Raw genomic sequence first — 23,302 nt, 5'->3', positions numbered from 1 at the left:
AGGCAGGAAGAAGCCAGACTTCAACACTGCAAAGCCATTGAGTGTAAATCAAGGTGGCCAATTGCAGCATTCACACTTGTCCCGAGCAGACAAGAGTTCTTTCTCCCACCTTGGACCTTCCACAGATATATAAACCTCACTTGCCTAGTTTTCCAACAGACCTCACACACTCTGAGGATGCCTGCCATAGATGTGGGCAAATTGTCAGGAGAGAATGCTTCTGGGACATGGCCATACAGCCCAGAAAACTCACAGCAACCCAATACTACATTCATTCACCTTGTAAACTAGGCACCCTACATTATTTATTTACAGCATTTATATTCTGCCCTTCTTACCCCGAAGGGGACTCAGGGCGGATCACATTGCACACATAAAGGCAAACATTCAATGCCATAACATAGAACAGAGACAGAGACAAGACGCAGGCATGGGCTGGCCTCGAACTCATGACCTCTTGGTCAGAGTGATTTGTTGCAGCTAGCTTGCTATCCAGCCTGCGCCACAGCCTGGGAAAGTGACACAAGCACAGAAGGAATTTTAATAGATGTACCTCAAAAGTTAGGTAAAGCAATCCTAATTCTTGCATATTTGGTACAGGCTGGAATTGAAACCTGATCAGAATCTAAAAACAACAATGTGTTGCATGAAGAAGGCAAGAAAGAAACGCCAGCAGCCCTATTCACAATTAACAACCAATAACTTGTGCAAAGACCTTCCAATCTCAAAGGGAGCAAAACAAAATCCACCAGTCTTAATGATACAGGCCTCTAACGTGTCTTATCTGTTTCCCAAAATAAAATGCAAAAGAATAGGTGAAATTAGGCAAAGTATTTTTAGTAAAACCAGAGGTTTTCAGGCACTAAAGCACACAGCAGAGATATCCAGCGTCTTCACATTCCCCTACAATGGCTCAGGAAGAGAGAAAAACTGCCACCACCTTTTTGTAGCTTCAGTCAGTTCTCTGGTCTGAAAATTCTGCAGTTGCCATAATGTAAGGAACAGAAGCGGCACGAGCATCCCTTTTGTATATACACAACTGATGGGCATGGGCTGTGCTTTAGCTCGGCCAGACTCTCTCCTATATGTGACAACATAACTTCAAAATTCTGCCAAGTGGGACTTGGTTATCATTTCAGGGACTTTTCAGAGGGAGAAAAGCACTTAAGTTGACTATTATAAACATTATCATTTTCAGCCCACAGACAGCCCACAGTGTATATGTGAAAATGCAATAAAACTAAAAATAAACGGATACTATCACAGATGGGACCTATAGTTCATCATATCTAGCAAGGTGGAACCATAGCAACATGAATTAAATACTTTGTTATTAAAATTACTTCATGGGGAGTGTTTTGTTAAACAAGACAACACTCTATATTTAACAAGATTTCATAACCTTGAGCCATGGCAGTTAAAGTGGTGTCAAACTGCATTAATTTTCCAGTGTGCATGCATCTTGAGTTCTAATTTTATAGGACACAAGAAAAACTCATCTCTTTATAGGGCAATTATACACTGACCCAATGCAGCCACATTAAGGTGGTTTTGTCCTGCATTACCACGAATTGGGCCCATCCGGCCAAAGTGGTCCGTATAGATGTGCCACTCAGCATTATTTATGTGGTTGATACCTTCCTCAGTGTAATTAATTCAATTCTTTCCTCTCTTCTTTATAACTATCCTGTATTATGAATTTATGATGATAAATGGAAGCTCTTACGTGTGCCTATGATCCAGAGTCACCACAGAACAATACCATGCCACTCAGGTTTGCAGAACAAAAATACAGGAACTTTACTGATTCCAAGAGATCAAAAAACAGTAGTACAGTAGAGTCTCACTTATCCAAGCTAAACGGGCCAGCAGAACCTTGCATAAGCGAATATCTTGGACAATAAGGAAGGATTAAGGAAAAGCCTATTAAACATCAAATTAGGTTATGATTTTACAAATTAAGCACCAAAACATCATGTTATACAACAAATTTGACAGAAAAAGCAGTTCAGTACGCAGTAATGTTATGTTGTAATTACTGTATTTACGATTTTAGCACCAAAATATCACGATATATTGAAAACATTGACTACAAAAATGGCTTGGATAATCCAGAGGCTTGGATAAGTGAGGCTTGGATAAGTGAGACTCTACTGTATTTACAATGGTCCCTCTGATCACTTATAGAAGTCTACAGTCATAAACAGTCCTTTCTCAGTCCACAAATATGTTTCAGAGAAGAATACAGTCCTGGTTCTTCTCCCTCCTTTCTCAGCAGCAAAACAGGCCTCAAAATAGCAAGGCCTCTCTCTGAGTACACTGCTCTCTTCACTAGCAGTATATCGTCAGCACTGAAAAACTTGTCCAAACTGGTTCTGCAGCAGCAGAACAGAAACAGTATCAAATTAATCCCCAGATCTTTGCAGGCTCAGCCAATTGGCTTCATGCACTTCATTTTTCAGTTAACACACAATGACATCCTGTATGTTTGAATCTCTAATTAAATAGAATTTTGAGGATTAAGTTCAGTCGTTTCTCCTGGTGTCATGTCTTCACTGGATTAAATCTATATTTTCTACAGAACTACTGTGGAGGATGGTGGGATTTCAGTAGGTCTGAACTGGAAAATAGATTGTGCTATAACCACCTTTGCAAATGTTACCTGACACGATTCTCAAATATAAGGAACAAAAGTTATGAGACAGGTAACCAGGATTCTCTAAGCAGGAGCCTCCTTAAGACCCCTTCTAGTTTTATGCAACCAGACATATCCTGTGATTTAGAAGGGGTTAGAGCTGCATACCAAAGAGGTAGCTGAGCAAGAGACAAGCTGTGGATAATGCCTTAGATTTTTGATCAGCCCTCCTAAGATTTTTTAAAATTTTATTCAAAAGTTTATTCAGGCAGTAGCAAGGGAGAAGTGCCCATCTCACTTTAAAGACAAGTTTCAGACAAAATGGAAATGTATGTTTCAGGAGAAGCTGAGAAGCTTGTGGGTTTTCACCTCAGGCTTTAATAACCCTTGAATACGATAAAACCAAATCCACCATTAAGCAATGTATCTGGAATGTGGAGTTGCAAAAGTATTAAAGCAGTTCCACTGGCTGCCTATAAGTGCAGGTTACCACCTGCCAGCAGCAAAGAACTGGTGGGATCATTTGGGCCACACAGTTGTGCCTCTGTTTGTAGTCTGTCTGTGCAATTTTCTTACAGCAGCTGAGGAGATGATCAATGGTTTCGTCAGCTTCCTTGCACAGTCTGCATTTTGGGTCATCAGCTGATTTTTCAATCTTGGCCTTAATTGCATTTGTTCTGATGGCTTGCTCCTGGGCTGCAAGGATCAGGCCTTCTGTCTCCTTCTTCAGGGTCCCATTCGTGAGCCAGAGCCAGGTCTTCTCCTTGTCAGCTTTTACTTCAATTTTGTCAAGGAACTTTCCATGCAATGTTTTGTTGTGCCAGCTGTCAGCTCTAGTTTGTAGTGTGGCTTTCTTGTACTGGTTTTTTGTCTGCTGTGCTTTGAGGAGTTTCTGATTTTTGACTTCAATCAAAGCAGGTTCTTCACTTTGCTTTACATATTCTGCCAGGGCATGTTCTTCTTCTTTGACTGCTTGTTTTACTTGTAAGAGTCCTCTGCCCCCTGATCTTCTAGGCAGATTATTATTATTATCTGGGAGAAATGGGCAGGTGTCCAGAAATTAAAAAAATAACATGATGTTTTCTATTCCAGGAAGGTACTTATCCAAGCTAGACATTCCCAATTTCAGGAAATCCTTCACCCTGGCCAGATTTAATGTTCTGCCATCAACACTTCTGCAGGGTAAGTTTGCAGGCATCCCCTCCTATGATCAAGTATGCCTGTTGTGCTTTCACAAGAATTTTCACTGTTTACCTCTATTTCAGCCCTTTTTTTAGTTAGAGGGGATTGACATTGTATGTATAGTTCTGTGGGGGTCAGTCTAGATAACCTCTTTCCCTTTAAAGCCTCCCTCCTCCTGCCCCTTTAAGAATCTTCCCAAAGGTGGAGCTTCAGGCAAAACCCTTCTTGTTTATTGAAAAAACAGCCATTTAAATAAATACATATAGTTATTCAAATAAATAAATAAATAAATAAATAAATAAATTATAAATGGGAAGGTGAAGAGAGAGGAAGGCCAGGAAGGTTCAGAAACTAGCATGTCCAGATGGAGTTACAGACGAAGTACAGATTGGAATAATTTCAAGTCACAAACAGAGTTAAAGTTAGTTCAAGCCAAACATGACTCCAAAGACAGTCACTAACAAGAGAAAAAATAGCAGAGAAGTTAAGTAATTCAGAGCCTCTCTCTAAAGGATTTTAACTCCCTTCCGATGACTGTGCCAGTTAGACCCAGGAGAAGAAAGGGGCTAAAGCTCTTTTCAGTTATTAAATCTTGTTGACTATCTGTTCCCTTCCAAACAATTAGATAGCATGGGGGCAGAACAATGCCCATGCGGTTTGGATGAAGTAGAAACTGCCAGGCATGTAACATGGGAGTGGTTCTCTCCCTGTACGGCACTCCAGTTAGTAACCTGTCTGCCCATCTCTGAACCAGTTGTAGCTTCCGAACTATCTTCAAAGGCAGCCCCACGTAGAGAGCACTGCAGCAGTCCAAAGGGAAAGTAACTAAGGCATGGCTAGGTTTTGTTATTCCTTCTCCTCAGTGATTCCAAAACAGACCTTAAACTTAACAGTTTCTAAGTAGTGTCTTCTGGAAAAGCTATCAGATAATCAGAATGGAAAACACAAAGTGATCCAGGGCATCTGCACAGAAGTACTTCCCGGATGCACATGGCATTCTTTGGATCCTAAACAAAGCATTGCTCAAAATTAGTTTCACCCTGAGGCTGATCATATTTTTGTTTTATTTAGTTTCCAATGTAGATATTGAAGGATTTGTAAGCTAAAGACCTTGGAATTCACTTCCATGCTTTCTACATTCCTTAGCAATGCAAGGGTGAGATGAACAGGAACAGATGTCTGGGATAAATACAAAGAGAAAACATGTTTTATTCTAACCAGTTGAAGTGTAGACAGTGGAAGTGAATAGGAATTATTCTTTATGGGCTAATTTTTCGTGGAAACTTGTAATTTTTATAAGCAGACATTTTGCTCAACAATAGTATATGACTGGACAATTGCTTCAATATATCTTTAGAGATATTTCTTGGATAATTCAAAATCTACCTTGACCCACATTGTATATATAGCAGAGCACATAAAACCTACACTTTCTGTTTTTTGTATTATCTTTCCTACATTTCTTCCCAAATGTTCTCTACTACTGAATATTTTCTGATGTTGAACTTCTGCTCTATTAATCATACTTTTTTTTAAAAGGATGTTACACAGTTTTACAGAATGTTTTCCACATAGTTTATTCTGAAATATTACACACATATCATTGCCTAGACTGATGACATGGTTATTATTTGAGTTTGCATTGGCAAAGAGATGGCTTACTCTATGGAACTATAAAGCACCTGATTGCTTTCTGAAGCACCTCTTTAAATAAGAGTCATTCCAACAAAATGCCTTTAACAAATTCCTTTAATCTTCAAATACAACATTTAATCATCTTCAAGGGCTGATGCTACAGGCTCTAAAAGAGCAAAAATAGCCATCATAATACTGATACATCTCTTGAGTTTTTAAATTGATGTTTTTCTGTTGTCTTCTTTTTATTAACCACCCATAATTAAAATAGATTTGTGCACCGTCTTTTTTTGATTTGGAACAAGATGCGAAGCTGTATATTTCAGGACCCTGATGTCCTTACTGATGATGTAATCCTGTTCCTGTATCTACAGCACTCTGGTTTGGTTGGTACATTTTCTGTAACCCCTTAATTTACATAGTTATCCTTTCATCTGTGATGTTGAGACTGTGAATGCCATTATTTATGTTCAATCAGACCTCCATATCCATAGATTTTGTATCCACAGATTCAACCATCAATAACCTTAAAATATCTGCTCCCACAATTTCTTTTCAAAAAGCACACCTTGATTTTGCTATTTTATATAAGGGGCACCATTTTATCATGCCACTGTATATATAATGGGACTTGAACATTCATGCATTTTGGTATCTATGGGCACCCAGGCAGAAAACTCCAAGGTCACTGCCATGCTCTGACCTTTTGTCCCTTCCAGGAAGTGGGTTTTAATTTTAACTGTAAGATCACCTGTGTGAGAGATATATATAGAAGAAACACGTCTGCAAATACTCACAGACCATTTTAACAATATGTCAATATTACTGCACCTCAGCATAGCAAGATGGCTAATGATAATTTAGGTGAAAGTACATATAAGTATTCACATACATTATTCGCATATGTCAATAATATGAGAAGGGTTTTCCTGAAAACAAAGTCACCTTGACGTGGGTTTGCCCAAGGGGCATATGTGGCCACATAAGATGAATGTGTGTGCTGCATGTGGCACTAATGAGGCCAATGTCGATAGGCCCTTAGTACCAACTTTAAAGGAGCTCTCCAAAGTGCTGAGTTGATTATGTGGTTCCATGCTTTGAGGAGCTTATTGAACTGAAACCCAGATTATGACCAGATGAATTTGGAACTGCATTATATAGTCAATGTAGACCAGGGGTCCCCAAACTTTTTAAGTGGAGGGCCGATTCACAGACTGTTAGGGGGCCAGACTAGGATGGAATAGTCCAAAATTAAGATTGTTGTTGTTGTGTGCCTTCAAGTCATTCCAGAATTAGGTCAACCCTAAGTCTAAAGTTTAGGACAGAGGCCAGGTCAACCACCTTGGAAGCCCATGGGCCTTAGTTTGGGGACCCCTGATCTAGATGATCATAAGACCATAGGTAAGGAAAGGGGCCCCCAAAGGTCATCTAGATAATCTCATAAAACCATAGGTAAGGAAAAGGACCCTCAAAGGCCATCTAGATGGTCTCATAGGACCATAGGTAAGGAAAGTGACCTCTAAAAGCCATCTAGATGGTTTCATAAGGCCATAGCTAAGCAAAGAGACCTTCAAAGACCATCTAGACAATCTCATAAGACCATAGGTAAGCAAAAAGACCTCCAAAGACCAGGTAGACTTAAGTCAACCCTAAGTCTAAGGTTTAGGGCAGGGGCCAGGTCAATGACCTTGGAGGGCCGCATCCGGCCCCCGGGCCTTAGTTTGGGGACCCCTGATGTAGACTCATATAATGCAGCTCAAGGCAGTTAAACTGCTTTATGAGTCTATACTGACTGAATGATATAGTAGTGTAGATGGGGCCTAGGTTTAGTGGCATGAGAACCACCTATTTCTCCCAGTTAAATGTGATCACAGAATCTTCCTGTAACATACCATTGTATTTTCTTACAACTCATTGATCGCTGAGCATGATGTGTGGATCAACCCAGATCTGAGAGGATAATCCAGCCATGGAGAGCTTCAAATTGAAAATAAAAACAAAATGAACTTTTAAAGTTTTGGAAATGTGTAGTATAAAAATATATGAGTGAGATGAAATGCAACCTATTGGACTGAAATAAAAAGGCAAGAGAGAGTACATTCCAAGTCTTTGATTCCTCTTTAAGGCCTGGGTACATGACACTGCTACAAGGCAAATTAAATTGTAATTTAAATAAATGTTCTCAAACCATTAGAAAAAGTACATATTCATCCCTGGATTATGTGATATATTAATAAACCACCTAAAGAACAGCCAAAGACTTTTCTCAAGCTGCTGCTTCTGTTTTACAGAAACATACAGGAAGGCAGAATAGTATCTTCCTGTTCTACAAGTTGTTTGCCAAACCAATATATGACATTTTGATTTAGGGAAAAAGACTTTCACCCACAAATAAAAGCAGTAGATAGAGAGTCTTCATGAGCAATGTAACAGAAGAACATCTGGAATGCTGACTGAGTGGATTATTCACACTGTTTTGTTGATTTTTGTTTCCTGACTGGTGGCCAGATGGTACATGGTTTGGTCCTACCAGGGGACCTGCCCACATCCCTTGCCTTGCTATTGTTATCAACATTGAAGCTGAAAGGGAGCCTCAGCTGTTCTAAGAATCCCAAGGGCAACTTCTCTTGTCTGCTTACACAACTTCCTCCTGGGGATTATGGATAAGTTTTTATTGACATTCATTCTTTTCTGGTCATCCTATGTTTGTGCTGGTTGCAAAACACCCCTTTTTTGAACAGTGGAACTGATTAGCAGCTGATGACATTCATGACATGTCTTCTCCTTGGGGTGTTTTGTGAAATAACTTCCTCCTGTAGAAACTCTTCACTGGTTGGAGAAATAGATTCATAGCAAAATGTAACAAGAAGCATTGGGAACCTATGCCTCCAATTGGTAAAGAGTATCTATTATGGAAATACAAGGTATTTCACTAAAGAGGAATCAAGATGCTAAACTCTTCCACATTTGCTGCTCTCTTTAAGTTTTTCAATTACCATGAGGGGTGCACTTCTACTGGTATAAACTCTGTGTTTAAATTAATGCAGTTTAGGTTTTTGAGCGATGAATCACACTTAGACGTTTAGAGAGAATTAACCTATAATTCTTTAAAGGTAAATTGAATAAAAAGCTTCTATTTCTCCTTGACTCCGTTATCGTAGGGCACACTGACATAAATTATGATTTTGTAACCAGTCATTCACTTTTCTGCAAGGTGGAAATCACAGAGCTTCTTTAATTATGGTTAAGTTCATTATGCTTTCTAATGAATATTATCCAGTTTACTGAAGAAAAGTAAAAAAAAAATCTGTATGAGTTAGTTTATTTATCAGTGCTAATCTGTAAGCAATAAGCATGTAAGCTATCTGGAATGTGAATCCTGGCAGGACTGGAAATAGTGCTAGAAGTTCTAGGGAAGACCCATGGGGAATCATTCACAATGGTTTAGCCTTCTCTGCCAAACTACAACTTCCATGATTTCATAGCATTGAGCCATAGCAGTTAAAGTGATGTCAACGTGCATTAATCCTACAGTGTAGATGCCCCCCAAAGCATCCTGGAACCTGAGATGATAACACAGGTCCTTTTCATCTAGTCCAGTCGTTCTCTACCTGTGGGTACCCAGGCTTTCAACTCCCAGAAATCCTAACAGCTGGTAACTGGCTAGATTTCTGGGAGTTGTAGACCTAAACCCCTGGGGACCCACAGGTTGAGAAACACTGATCTAGTCTCTGACTTTGGGCTCACCATGGGAAACATTGACAAGAAGTATGCCAGTTTAAGTCCTGGATGATTTATATACAGTGCTCCTTCATTAGTCTTGCTAGTCTATGACAGATTGACTTTTTTGTTGTTTTGAAAAAAAGGTCAAAACTGCTGTGATTTCAGACAGATACTCCTTTCAGATAAGAATGCCTTGGAACCCTTGCAACATAAGCTGTATTTACAGGCATAAAAGCAGACCACAAATGGCAGTAACAAACATGCTGGTGCTGCATTAAATCATTTAAAAAGAAGACCCTATAGGGGTGTAACAGGTGAATATGTTTGACAAAGACACCAAAAATATCTTTAATGTAATGAAAAGCACAGCTTTCATCCTATTCACACTTACCTGCCAGCAGGGGTGGTTCAACCGCAAGGCAAATTAGGCAGTTTCTTAAGGTGCCATCCTCTAGGGGGCGCCGTTGAGGCACCTGCCTCTGTGGCCGCAGCCTAGCTTCCCTCTGCGGTGGCCGCAGCCAGGCTGCAGCGGCAGGAAGGCCATGCCTGGGCGCAGGTGCCTCAATGGTGCCCCCTAGAGGATGGTGCCTTCAGCAACCGTTGAAGCACCTCCGCCCAGGCGTGGCCTTGTCCTGCCACGTGGCGCTGCCAGGCTGTCTCCTGGGCCCGGTCTGGCAGGCGAGGGGTTAAGCGGCAGTGGGCGGGGCTTCAGGCAACACGGCCAACCAACCAGGCGCTCGCTGCCACACCTGCTCAGAGTGGCCCAGGCTTGAGGCGCGGTCTGAGCCGCTGGAGAAGTTGCCCCACCAACTTCTCCCCAGCCGCCCTGGGGCAACTTCTCCAGCAGCTCAGACCGCACCTCAAGCCTAGGCCAGCTTTATTTGTCATTGTGCTATTGCATGACGAAATTACATGCCTTCCCCTGCACATACCACAAAACAACACACCCATCCCTCCACACCCCCACCACAGAGCCCCTAATGCCACACCAATGCAAAACCACAGAGTCCAACATAACCACAGCTCCAGGATAAAAGCTTCAGTCTGTTTGTCCTTGTCTTTGTCACCCTGTACCATCTGCCAGATGGCAATATTTTTTTTAAAGATATGCCGAATGAGGTGGATCGCCAAGAATGCTCTGACCTTTCTTAAGTTGGGTTTATGGCAAGGACTGAAGTTTTTACGGATTTAACTTCTGACAATGTTATTACTGCAAGTTTATTTTATGTAATTCTATCTTTATTTGCAGTCAATTTGTTAATAGCCAATGTTTTTGTAGTCAATGTTTTCAATACATTGCAATGTTTGGTGCTAAATTCGTAAATATAGTAATTCCTACATAACATTACCATGTATTGAACTGCTTTTTCTGTCGTTTTGTTGTAAAACATGATGTTTTGGTGCTTAATTTGTAAAATCATAATGTAATTTGATGTTTAATAGGCTTTTCCTTAATCCCTCCTTATTATCCAACATTTTTGCTTATCCAACGCTTTTATTTTTCAGTGAATGGTTATTTTGGGGGGGGGGGAGGTGCCAAAATTCTGTTTGCTTACACTTGAAAATTGCCTAGGGCTGGCCCTGCCTGGCAGTAAGTCCCATGGAACTTAATGGGGTTTTCTTCTGAGTTGATGTACACAGGACTGCACTCATGGTTTTTATGTTCAACTCAAAATAGTCTCAGTTAAGACCAAATATCACATTAAGCTCCAGATACAATGCTACATTCAAGTCTTTACTTCCTCATTCCACAGCTGTTTCCCAACATTTACCTTTGAATATATGCTTGTGAGTATTAGGCTGGAAAGTGGGGGGATTTTTCCATTCATAAACATGAAATATTTCACATGCTTTTGCGATCCTTTTCAGAGCACTATTTTAAAGATTAAATGTCTTGATTTCCCCCCTCTTCATTCTTCTTGCATTCATTTCATTTTATAGTTTCCTTTTCTATTTGCCCAAAAATGAAATGGAGAAATAATGTTAAAAAACAGTTCTCTCATTTCACCAGGTAATGTTACCTGGAGAATGGGATACATATTTTCAAAACAATCAGAACTCTGCATCCAGATAAAACCAACACAGACTTTTATTTTGTGATGTTTTATGTTCATCTCCTTTCAGGTACTATTCCTGTTGTGATTCTTTCTTCCATTATGCCAAGGTTTCTAATTTTTCCTTGTTGCTTGTTTCAGTATGTCTTTGTTACATTTTGATATATGTAAGTGCACAGCTATTACAAGAGAGATTCGAAAACTGAAGCATTGTTTCCATATTTAAATCAGCTAGTCCCACATTATTCAGACAACATTCCATTTTTCATTTCTAGTACATATTAATCAACCGTCTTTGCTTCTTTTTTATTAAGAGTAAAAACTAAAGAGAATTTTGCAAAATCTAAACAATGTAAAAACCGTGTAATCCAAGATGAGCTGTTAAATCAGTGTACTGCAGATACAGAAAGTACTTCAGACATGCAACAAACTTCACTTTGATGGACAGAAGACCATTGAGCATTATTTGAGTGGGATGGACACAGAACATATTCAAGTTGACACTTACACATGGCAAACATATCAAAGGGGGTGGGATTGAAAAGATTTATTCAGAATAGGTTTGCCACTACCTTCTTGTCAAGAGAGTGTGATTTGCCCAATGGCTTAGCAGGGATTTGAACCCTGGTCTCCAATACTAATCGAGCAATCAACCCACTATACCACACTTGCTGCACACCTCTCAGGCTCATTCTCAGTCTGGCATCCATGGTGACCTTTATGGCCAGTACTAGATCAACGTATAAGCTTAACAGCTTTCTCAAATAAGAGCACATCCCAATTACATCTTCTGAAAGCTCTATTTTGGTATAGTTTATGACCTGGACAGATTCGAGAACTGAGCCAAACTAGCAGAATTCATTTCAACACTGAAATAATAGTGTCACTCTATTATGGTTTGGTCAAACCTTACCTGGAATACTGCATCCAGCAGTATTAAAAAAGGACATTGACAATTTAGAACATATCCAGGGAAGATGATCAATGGCCTGCAAACCAAGGTTGATCCTTATGAGGAACAACTTAAGAGCTGGATATGTTCAGCTTGGAGAACAGGAAACTAGGAGGTGGCATAGAAGCTAGAAATATTTGAAGGGATGTTATGCGGAAGATGGAACCAGCTTGTTTTCTGTCATTCCAGAGACTAGAATGTGAACCAATGGATTCAAATTACCAGAAAAGATTCCAATGAAACATGAGTACAGTAGAGTCTCACTTATCCAACACTTACTTATCCAACATTCTGGATTATCCAACGCATTTTTGTAGTCAATGTTTTCAATATATCATGATATTTTGGTGCTAAATTCATAAATACAGTAATTACTACATAGCATTACTGCATATTGAACTACTTTTTCTGCCAAATTTGTTGTCTAACATGATGTTTTGGTGCTTCATTTGTAAAATCATAACCTCATTTGATGTTTAATAGGCTTTTCCTTAATGCCTCCTTATTATCCAACATATTCGCTTATCCAACATTCTGCCGGCCCGTTTATGTTGGATAAGTGAGACTCTACTGTAATAACTTTTTTTAACCATAAGAATTGTTTGCTAGTGGAATAGATAGTTTTGGTCAGTGGTGGATTCTCCATGTTTGGAGGTCTTTAAACAGAGTTGTATATTCCTACATGGTAGGAGGTTGGACAAGATGTTCAATTGATCAAATGCCCATGGATTTGCTGTAGTTGGGACTAACAACTGGCCCTCTGTCCCCCAGCCACTATGGCCCATGTACATACTGGCTACAAATTACAGTACAAAAAAAAACAACACAACTTTTCTAAGCTCTGCTGAGAGCTAGCATAGTATAGTGATTTGAATGTTGGGCTGGGACACTGGGAGCTTAGGGTTCAAATTCCCACTTGACCACGGAAACTTTTGGTGATCTTGGGCATGTCACACACTCTCAGCCTCAAAGGAAGGAAAAGGCAAAAACTCCTCAAAAATTCTATAGAGAAAACTCCATAATATATTTGCCTTAGGGCAGAGGTCTCAAACTTGTGGCCCTCCAGATGTTTGGGCCTCCAACTCCCAGAAGCTCTAGCCAGCTTGTCCAATGGCCAGGAATTCTGGGAGCTGAAGACCAAAGCTGAAGTCAAAGTTTAACACTGCTGCCTTAGGATCACTGTAAGTTAGAAATTACAGAAAGGCACACAACAACAACAACAACAACAACAACAACAACAACAAGCAGCTTTGCAAAATGCTAGTGAGTTCTTTGCTTTAGGTAGGCAGTAACACAGTTTAGTCCAGTCCAGGTCACAATCTAACTATAATTGCTGCAATTGACACTTTCATATTCACTGGGTTCAGAAAATACAGACCTTTCATATCAATATGGTGAATGATCAGATACCTGCTGCAGATAAATATTTGGGGTAGTTTTTGTCTAGTAGGAACATGCACTCAACTTTTCTTCTTTCGGCTTCCAGTAACTTCCTGCTTACTGTTAGGCAAGGAGTGATAATATCTGCTATGACAGCCTTAGCTTTATAAAGGCCTCACTTCCAGTTTGGTACATGGGGGAACTACAGAACTGTACTTGGGCAAAGTTAATCATCCAAATACGTGGATATTAATAGTTCTTTTTACTATGCAGCCAGAAATTATGGAACAGATCATACTCTGGATAAAGGGAAAAAGTCAGGTATTAAGATGGTTCCAGTCTGTTGCTAGGAACAAATTGGTTTTTCATTGCTATTAAGTGCAATAATCCTTATTAAGATAAGCTTTTAGACCCTTCTCTTTCCAAGTTGCTTCCAGGTGTATCATAGATTGTGACCTCTTTGATGATGAGGCATATAGGCTTCTCTTCCACACAAAGGTTAGCTGAAATGGAATGAATAAATATTAATACATGCTATATTGGTAGCTATGATTATGACAGGAGAAAACTTAAATTTGCATTCTTCTGCTTACTGCGAGCACTTCCTTAAGAGTTGATGATCTGATTGCTACAATAGTTGTGTGATGCAATGATATGAGATGAAATTACGATCACATATGGTACTGATTTCTTGAAAAGATTTGCATGCAATCTCAGCACAATCTTCAACCCCACACTAGCTGGAAATTTACAATGCATTTGAAAAGCCATCAGTAGCAGAGTGATTTGGCACAAGCTGTTCTTGCAGCACAAGTGTATCCATGTTCAGCGAACTGGTTATGCTAGAATATTCCATTCTGTCTCCTCCCAAACTGTCCATGTCTATGGACATCTTCGTTGTCATTGTGCCATTTTAATTTCATTCCCAAACTTCTTTAACAAATTTTTCTCCCCCAAAATGTGTTTCTTTCATATGGTTACAAACTTGGGCAGCCTTCCAAGGCTGCATTTACACCATGGAATTAATACAGTTTGACACCACATTACCTATGATGGATCAATGATATGGAATCCTGGGATTTGTAGTTTTATAAGGTCTTTAGCCTTTTCTGCTATAGAGTGCTGGTGCCTAACCAAAGTGTTGTCGACCGCGCTTTAGGGGATCGGGCCCTTAAGGAGAGTCCCGATCCGGTCCTGAGAGAACGGACCTTGGCGGAGCCGATAGGAAAATATGAGCCGCAATACAACCTGAAGCCGAAATGAAGAAGGTCCGCCAAAGTTGAAGGAAAATCCGCCAAGGAGTCTTTATTGAGCGATTCAGCTGAAAAGGACTCTAGTAGTGATCATTCAGTCTACTAGGGTACCATATAACCAAAATAAAGCCATATTTATACAATGTTTCAGTCTGACAGCCCCTTGAATTTCCCGCCCCGCTCCCCCGCCCATCTGATCACGGATAGGCTAGAGGGTTGAACGAGGCGGGCTTTCGTTTCCCGCCTTGCTCTGCTGGCCCAATAGGGAGCTGCTTTTTGTCCCCACTCGAGCCAATCAGGGAGGAGAAGGCGGGAGTTATTGAAACAATGAAGTGACTGAGCAGGAAAGATCGGATTAACTCCTGCCCGGCCGAATTCTAAAGGGATTAATGACAGCAATCAAGGGTTCCTGTCACGTACACAGATTTCAGATATGCCTTGGGGTGTCAGAGGTGGAAGTAAGGATGGGTGGCGATGGGCCCAGCAGGGCGCCTTCCTGAGGTGTCCTGGATTTCCTTTTGGAGGAGATATGACAATGTTTGCCTTGAGGGCGAATCACCTTTAGGTCAAAATACTCCGAATTCGGCGACTCAAGCCCTATATTGTCCATGCAATCTGAATCTGATTAGGTTAAGCGGCAGCGGATTAACCTTTTGTTTTTGGGAAGGTAAACCTGGGTCATAGAAAATGGGGCAGGTCCTGGGGTTCAAGTTGAGTTCGAAATATTCCCTATCTGATTTCATGACTTGGCAATTATATGAAATAAAATGAAAAATAAAATAAAGTTGGAATATAGACCCAGCTGGGAAAAATGCATATTTTCCGGGGATCCCAAAGAGTACAAATACATATAGGCAGATAGATAGATTTCAAGGAAGTAAGGGAGAATCCATAGAGGTGGGTTACATTGCATGAAGGGGAATCATGAATGATATAAACAATTTGAAAACATTTGATAAGAACGAAGTTCACAACATCTGGGGAACCCAATATGGAAATTCATAAAAGTGGAGTTTTAGCAGCATGATCTCACAATTCATGAAGTTAGCCCAACGATTAGAAATTCATACAACAGTGATTCATGAGGGTGTCCAGGTACATAGAATATGAAAATTCACGGATACATGAGGAAAAGAGTTCATCTGTGGTGGAAGGAATTCATAGAGATGGCATGGGGAAGGGGCACATGTGGGTTGCAGTCTTTGGAAGTATAAGATTTCATAAGTCCAGGGATAGGTCTGGGGAAGAGTGTTCTTCTCCTTCATAAAATTATGAAGGTATGAATGAAACGTGGAGGGCGCCCGTCCAGGCACCCTCCTGGCAGGCTGTAGAGAGGGCGAAGGTCCTTGGAGAACTATGTCTCCCCAGCGGGAGAGCGATCCCCCCATCCCCAGTTCACAGAAAGGGACCAGGGATCTCCTAAAACCATCCCGCGGGTCGCGGAGAGAGGAAAGTCCGGGATAAGGCTGGAAGAGAGCAGTCTGGCTTGAAAGGAGCAGTCGGTTCCGTTTGACAGTCAGCTGATGAGGTGCCGAGAACTGGACCGATTTTGGTTCCGCTGGTGGTCCTTGAGTCAGGAGCCTTAGAAAGGATTAGGACTAAAAGAAGAGCGTGCTAGGGGTAATTTTGATAAAGATATGAGCCAATTTGTATCGTCCGCTGTATTAACCTATGGCGGGGAAGCCTCCGCCAGGGTTTAAAGATCAGATGGGTTAGTGAGAGAGAGAGAGAGAAATTGCATGCAAAGGAAGGAGTCAGAGAAAGACACAAAATAACCAGATAGAGAGTGTTACTGTTAAAATAAATGCTACTTTTATTGGGGGATTTGTTACATAGTTCAGGGAAGGGGAAAGTGAAGGAAAAAAGATCTTTTAATAATAGTCTGCTGCGGCCCCGCTCTGTTCCTTTTGGTGATGGATCTGCGGAACTCTCCGCTGCGGGTTCAAATTAATTTGAAAGCCGGGGTCTCGGTCATCAAAAGTACAAATCCCATGATTCCATAGCATCGAACAGTTAAAGTGCTGTCAAACTGTATTTATTCTGCTGTGTAGATGCACTCCCATGTTTCCTGGAAGCTACCTCTTCTGCCTGAACGGTGCTATTTGTGCAGCAAAAGTATACACTTTCATGGAATGAATCTCTGTTATTAAATAACAGATATATCATTGAATACTAAAGTTATGACTGCCCATGCCATCATTTCCCCCATTTCTATGTATTGTTGTACAAGCTGAACAGTGAAGAAAGCTGATAGGAAGAAAATCAATTCATTTGAATTGTTGTGGTGGAAAAGAATCATATGGGTACCCTAGGCTGGTAAAAAGACACATTAATGGGTACTAGAGCAAATCAAGACTGAATTCTCAATAGAAGCCAAGATGACTAAACTCAGGATATTGTACTTTGGAAATATTATAAGAAGACATGTCTCATTAGAAGAAATAATGGAAAAGGGGGAATTCAATTTACAGATAGAGAGATTCAATTAAGGAAGCCATTGAGGTCCTTGTTCCAAAATCAGCCTGAAAGGGAGTATGAAATCATATCCTGTTCCTTCCCAATTAGAGCATGAGACTAGTACAAAGAAAATGGGACAAAATTTAAAAAAGGATCCAAAATTTATGCCAAGGTCTCCACCTGAACTGTGTTGAGTCTCAGCTGAAATCAATCCCTTCTAATGTTTTCATATCCTGGTTGGAACATGCACTGATTCTTCTTTTTTTTCATTTTGTATATGTCAATGGAAATATTCTTCATTGCAGTAAACATCTTTTTCTTCCAAATCTTCACTGTGTTTCATTTGAGAATATTATGCTATTGAACAATCAGAAGATAGTCAATTTTACATTTCTGAAAAAGGTTAAAGAAGTCAATCCAGGAAGTGCCTAGATACAATCAGTTGGGAATACATTGAGGCCACCAATGAAGTCGTGCTCTGACAAAACATATATCTGCAGTGGACACAGTTTGGTTGTGCTACATTCCCTAGTAAGGTATTGCATGATGAAAAATTGTCCTAAATACCAGTTGTGTCCTAACCATAAACATACATATTAATTGCAAGTCTCTACAAATGACATGTTTTTTTAAAAAAATAGAGGAGGGAGGAGTAGTGCCATATTTGTCTGTCTTTTTAAATAGAGATTTAAAACATAGCAGGCATTCTTTAGAAGAGCAAGAGCCTGAATGTGAGTCTACCACAGTGACTGAAGTACTTACGCAAACACACACACACATACACCATCTGGCCAAAATCCTTACCATATTATTCTGGAACTGGGAGGAATGACATTTTTTGGATGAGGGCTGTGCTATTGGTCTGGACTTCATGCCTACCTGGACTGTACAATATTGCAACTGGGCTCCCATCAAAAGAGCTTGAAAACTCTTCCAAGGGCTTGGAAAGATCAGCCTCCTTTGACTGGGTGATCCAGATCATTTTTACAGTTATGGCTTTAAAGTATGTTAAAGTATTTATTCATGGATTTTTATATGTGTTCTTCTATATGATGTGATATATGATACACATGACCATACAATGGTGTGCATGTGTATACACACACACACATATACACTCACACATACACACACCATTATATGGTCTTTCAAAGGCAGTGTTTTGAGTAAATTTTAGTTAAAATTAATTGTATGGTTTCATACGTGTTGTGTTTTTATTATTACTCCTGACCTCTATCTACAGGGAGAGACCGGTGAAAAATAACAACAACAATGACAACAACGTTTGTTGTTAATTGTTTTATATTACATCTCCCAGAAAAAACAAGCCAGGTGGCCAATGGCCATATCAGTTGGGGATCCTGGTGATGTTGTCCAAAACATAACTTTTCAAAGGTGTCCTTACCAATAATCTCTATTAAATTATGATTCTTATATTTGAGAAATTCTGTTGTCTTCACTGGGGTGGTTTATGATTGAGCTCATCTTATGTGATAGCAAAAGGGGGGATAAGGGGGAGACATCTTCTCAAAATGTCATTAAAAGATGTGGTCCCACTCAAAAACAATGTTTTGAGGGTAACTTTTGGAAAGATTTTTTTAGAGAGACTACTGCTCAAACACCATTGCAAAGTTAATATGTACTATGAATGCCTGTTAACTGATTCTGAATATTAGTGTCAAAGGAGGTAACTTGCAAATGTCATTTGCTTTATCTGACTTAACAAGGCGACCCTTTTCTTGTCTTTCATTTTAAGCTCCTGGTGGCACTTCTCTCCATTTGAAATTAGAGCAAACACAAAAGCACAGCAGTAATCTTAATTTCCAAGCCTTGTTGAAACTCTAAACACACATCTCTGACAGATACAGCAGAGATTAATGAGCCATGACCAGGAGTTTGATTTTTCTGTCAAGTGCTCCCATCCGTTTTTAATAAACAGAGGAACAACATAAACTCCAGAACTTGTTATTTCTGTTTAAGCAAAGCCGGGTCCTTTACAGCCATACCTTATGATGACAACGATGGCACCCTGATCTTGGAAATTACTTATAGCTGCTATGGTACATTGACATGGCTACATCACTCTGTTGAAAGGGAACAGAGCAGTCCCCTCTTGCTACACAATGCCAGGTTCATTCTTCTTCACCCAATAGCATTAACCTGATGCAAGTACCTGATGTTCAAATAGGAACCCTTATGTGTTAATAAAGCAATTTTCATGTGCAGGTGTTTGTCTATTATCTCCAAAGTAGTTGGTATAAATATAATACTGTATATCCTTACACATCCCAAATCTGGATAGGAATTTAGGCACAATTCCAACCTCTCAACGAAGTTGGGCAAACATTATATCAAGGGGGGAAAGACAGGCTATTAATGCCAATGGTGATGACGATAGTAGTACATATAGGGATTTTTCCTTTTACCATGTTAGCTCCTCTTCTTATGTGCAAAGTCATGTCCCTGTCCAATATAGTTGAGACTATATTGAAAAAGACTATGCTGTGCCCTTAGCAAAAGCTGTGGACTTATAGCAGAAACACAACCTTTTCCTATTCTGCTAAAGTACATTATGGTATCATCACTACATCTTTTGAGTCTGATGGAAATGCCCCAAACTGGACAGTATTCACTTGATTTTCTTTTAAATTGGACCTCTGTGTGCATTTCGTCCTTCCAAATACAAGGGACTGTGAACAGTCAAGCCTAAGCGGTTTATTGCAACATCATGCAATTCTTTATTCTTCCTTGTAGTTTCTTGCATTACACTTATTCCATAAAAATGCAGCACAAACACATTTGAGCTAATCTGAAATTAATGTTCAAGTGATTTTATACAACTGAAACATGCCGCATTTGCTTCTCATTCGCTTTTCCTTTTTCCTCCGCTTTCTCAAAAGATGAAAGAAACTGAAAACAAAACAGAAGATTATCGCAGGGTTTCTGGCACCCCAGGGATTTGCAAGAAAATACCAAGATGCCATAAATCTAACTGACCACTGAATGTCACTGTTTCTCCATTCTTGCAGAGGTAGGAGGGAATTTACCTGGTAGTGTAAAACAGGGTTCTTAAGGTAGAAAGTTTGGGGAAGCTATGGGCACAAAGAAAGAGACAGAGGAGACAGACAGAGAGGGAGGACGATTTTGCTCGTTTTAGTGGACCCCCCCCCCCCACCAAAAATGCATTTCAGGAGCCTGTACTCAAAAATAGTGAATGTGCTAAGCCCAGCATTCCTTTGAGTAGTGTCCATTGGAACATATGCAAAGGAAGTCCTTGCTTTCCCATTGTGAGATGTTTCTGCACCCCAGTTCCCTTGAACAAAACACTCCCAGTGTGATAGATAACTGTTACCAATGCAGGCCAGTTTAGTCAAGCACAGTTGTTGGACTTTTTACTCTTTGATGCTACATGCCAGTGATGAGGAAGATGCATGTGCACTGTGAAATTAATACAGTTTGGCCCTACTTTAACCATGCCATGGCTCAATGCTATGGAATCATGGGAACTATAGTTTTGCAAGGTATCTCTAGCTTTCTCTGCCAAAGAGTTCTGGTGCTTCACCAAACTACATATCCTGGGATTCAATAGCAAAGTGTTATCTGAGGCCCTTTCTACACTGCCATGTCATCCATATTATCAAAGCAGATTTGAACTGGATTATATGAGTCTACACTGCCATATAATCCAGTCCAAAGCAGATAATCTGAGTTTTATGTGGCAGTGTAGAAGAATTAATGCAGTTTGACACTACTTTAACTGCCATTGCTCAAATGGCAGTTAAAGTGGTGTCAAACTACAGTGATTCTATAGTATATATGCCCTCACTCTCAGATAATACTTTTCTATCTGAGCCTTGCTATAATTTCCATGATAGCTGTGTGTGCACGATAGGATGGGGGAATTTATCCAGCCTTGAATGGGAAGTTCGGAGCCATTAACTTTACAAAAGACCTGCCCTTGGTGGAGATGAAAACTGTTAGAACTAGTTTGTTTACTCTGAGATAAGATATAGCTCCCTGGTGCCATGAAGAGTACGAGAATATTGAACGGAATGTCTGACTTTTCTTGAAGATGTTGTCAAGCCAAACACTATGCTAACGCCTACACTGTTCTGTAGCATAATGTAGGCCAGCAACTACTTGGTCCACTACAGAGGGGATAAGACCAAAAATACAGCAACCACGTATGAATCAGGTCACTCAGAGCCAGCAGGCTTTTGTTCTACATTCCTTAATCATGGCTGTGCAACCCAACGAAAAGTGCAACTATTTGCATGATCCAACTGTCTCTCTCTCCATCTCCTACTGCCTCCAGCTTTACCAAACATAGTCTTTTCCAATGAGCCACATCCTCTCATGTTACGTCCAAAGTGCAACAGCCTCTGTTTAGTTGTCCTTGCTTCTAGGGCAGTGGTTCCCAACCTGTGGGCCATAGGCCACTGGTGGGCCACGAGACTTAAAATAAGATGGTTGAGATTTCAACTCTGATTGCAAATTGCAATTTTTTATTCATTTTTATTCAAAAACAAGGTTTGCTTTGTTCAACAGCAATTACCGGGACATTCTAGTTACTGTATTTTGGATCAGCTTAGCTATTATGCTGGGGTATGTCAATCCTACAAAGATGAAATTGTGCCTATAAATCCTTTTGACTGTTCTACACAAATTTTCTTTACTTTTTTTCAGTCTTCCTCAGCCCGTTTCCCCCCAGATACATTGGACTACAATATCCACCATCCTCACCTTGTTGCAGGCTGCCTATGATGATGGATGCTGTAATCCATCACATCAGGTGGGCACTGGGTTAGGAAATGTTCAAAGTATGAGGGTGGGAAAGATGATTTAGTTCTTTCATCAGTTCCTTTTCTCTTCCTCCTTGAAAAATCAGAGTGGGGTCCAAATATTCTCCTCAATGTTTCTTTGACAGTAAACCTTTTGTCTGAGTGATCCTTTCATGATGGCAAGGCTTGTGGATTTACACACACAGACATATGCATTCGCATTTCACTGTTATCCAAAGTTTTCCTGCAGACTCCTTTTTACCATGCTCTGTATAGTCTCATCCAAAGCAGTAAAGACAGCTTTCCGCTAAGAAGTAGCAGAGTGGTAATACATGTAACTTCTCTAGCAGGATTATCCCTTTGGTATTATGGAAGATTTGGTGGGCCGGGAACATTCTCTACCTGTTCTAAGATTTGTAACTGTAGGTTGAATGGATTACCTCCGGCTTGATTTGTCTGCCGTTCCTCTTAGCTCTGTTGACATGATTTATGTAAATCATAAAGTGAACGTGGAGACCTCAATTGAGTTCTCACTTGATTTCGTGTAATGTGAAAGGAGGGGAGCCCGCTTGTGTGGCGGGTGTAGGCGTATGGTGTCGGCAGGCATTTTCGCTGCTTCTCAGTTGAATGTGCTTTTCTACCCAACTGGTGCAGCTCTGCCTCGCCCCCAACATGTGTTTTGTTTTTCTTCCCATCCTACGTTCCCCCTTTCGTCTTGCCCTTACTGTCAGTGAACTTGTCAGCAACTCTCCTCCTCGCAGCAGGAGGGAAAGGAAGAGAGGTAGGGAAGAAGGACAGCTACATTTGCTGCCATTTCCAGCACAATGCTTTGGCTAATGAACAAAGAGGGCTAACAAACAGAAGCCGGCTTTCTCCCTTGGCAAAGGCTGAATGCCTTCTCCCTGGGCCATGTGCTGCTTCTGATCTCTGCTAGAACAAGGGTGACTAGTCAGTTCCTGGGATGGATGGATTCTGGCTGTCAGCCCCATTTACTCTGCCACAATTAGTCTCTCCCCTCCCCCACCCCCACCTCTGTTCTCTTTGGTGGCTATTGAGGAGAGAGGCTTGTACATCCTGCGCTTTGTTGTATCGATTATTAAAAGTGATGAGTTGTTCCAGATATTCCTAAGCATCTTTGCTTTTCTGGATGCAACATGTTCAAGGCCTTCCACCCAAATGAATTATTCGAGAAAGCTAGGTGTGCTTTTGCACCAAGCATCAAACTGGTTCCAACCCGATGCTCCATAACA

At 40.5% G+C, this 23,302-nt stretch overlaps 1 long non-coding RNA gene across 1 annotated transcript in view; it reads left to right on the top strand.

Annotated features, from left to right (window-relative positions):
• The window catches only part of LOC134297549 (uncharacterized), a 33,850-nt gene that overhangs the window by 3,695 nt on the left and 6,853 nt on the right, over positions 1-23,302 (top strand). Inside the window, exon 2 of the long non-coding RNA XR_010004339.1 lies at positions 3,728-3,817. This is a non-coding gene — a long non-coding RNA (uncharacterized LOC134297549). The remainder of the gene's footprint in view (positions 1-3,727; positions 3,818-23,302) is intronic.

Source organism: Anolis carolinensis, chromosome 3 (assembly GCF_035594765.1).
Source record: "Anolis carolinensis isolate JA03-04 chromosome 3, rAnoCar3.1.pri, whole genome shotgun sequence".
Taxonomy (NCBI): Eukaryota; Metazoa; Chordata; class Lepidosauria; order Squamata; family Dactyloidae; genus Anolis; species Anolis carolinensis.
The sequence above is the reverse complement of the archived record's forward strand: the minus strand, read 5'-3'. Positions and strand labels throughout refer to the sequence as shown.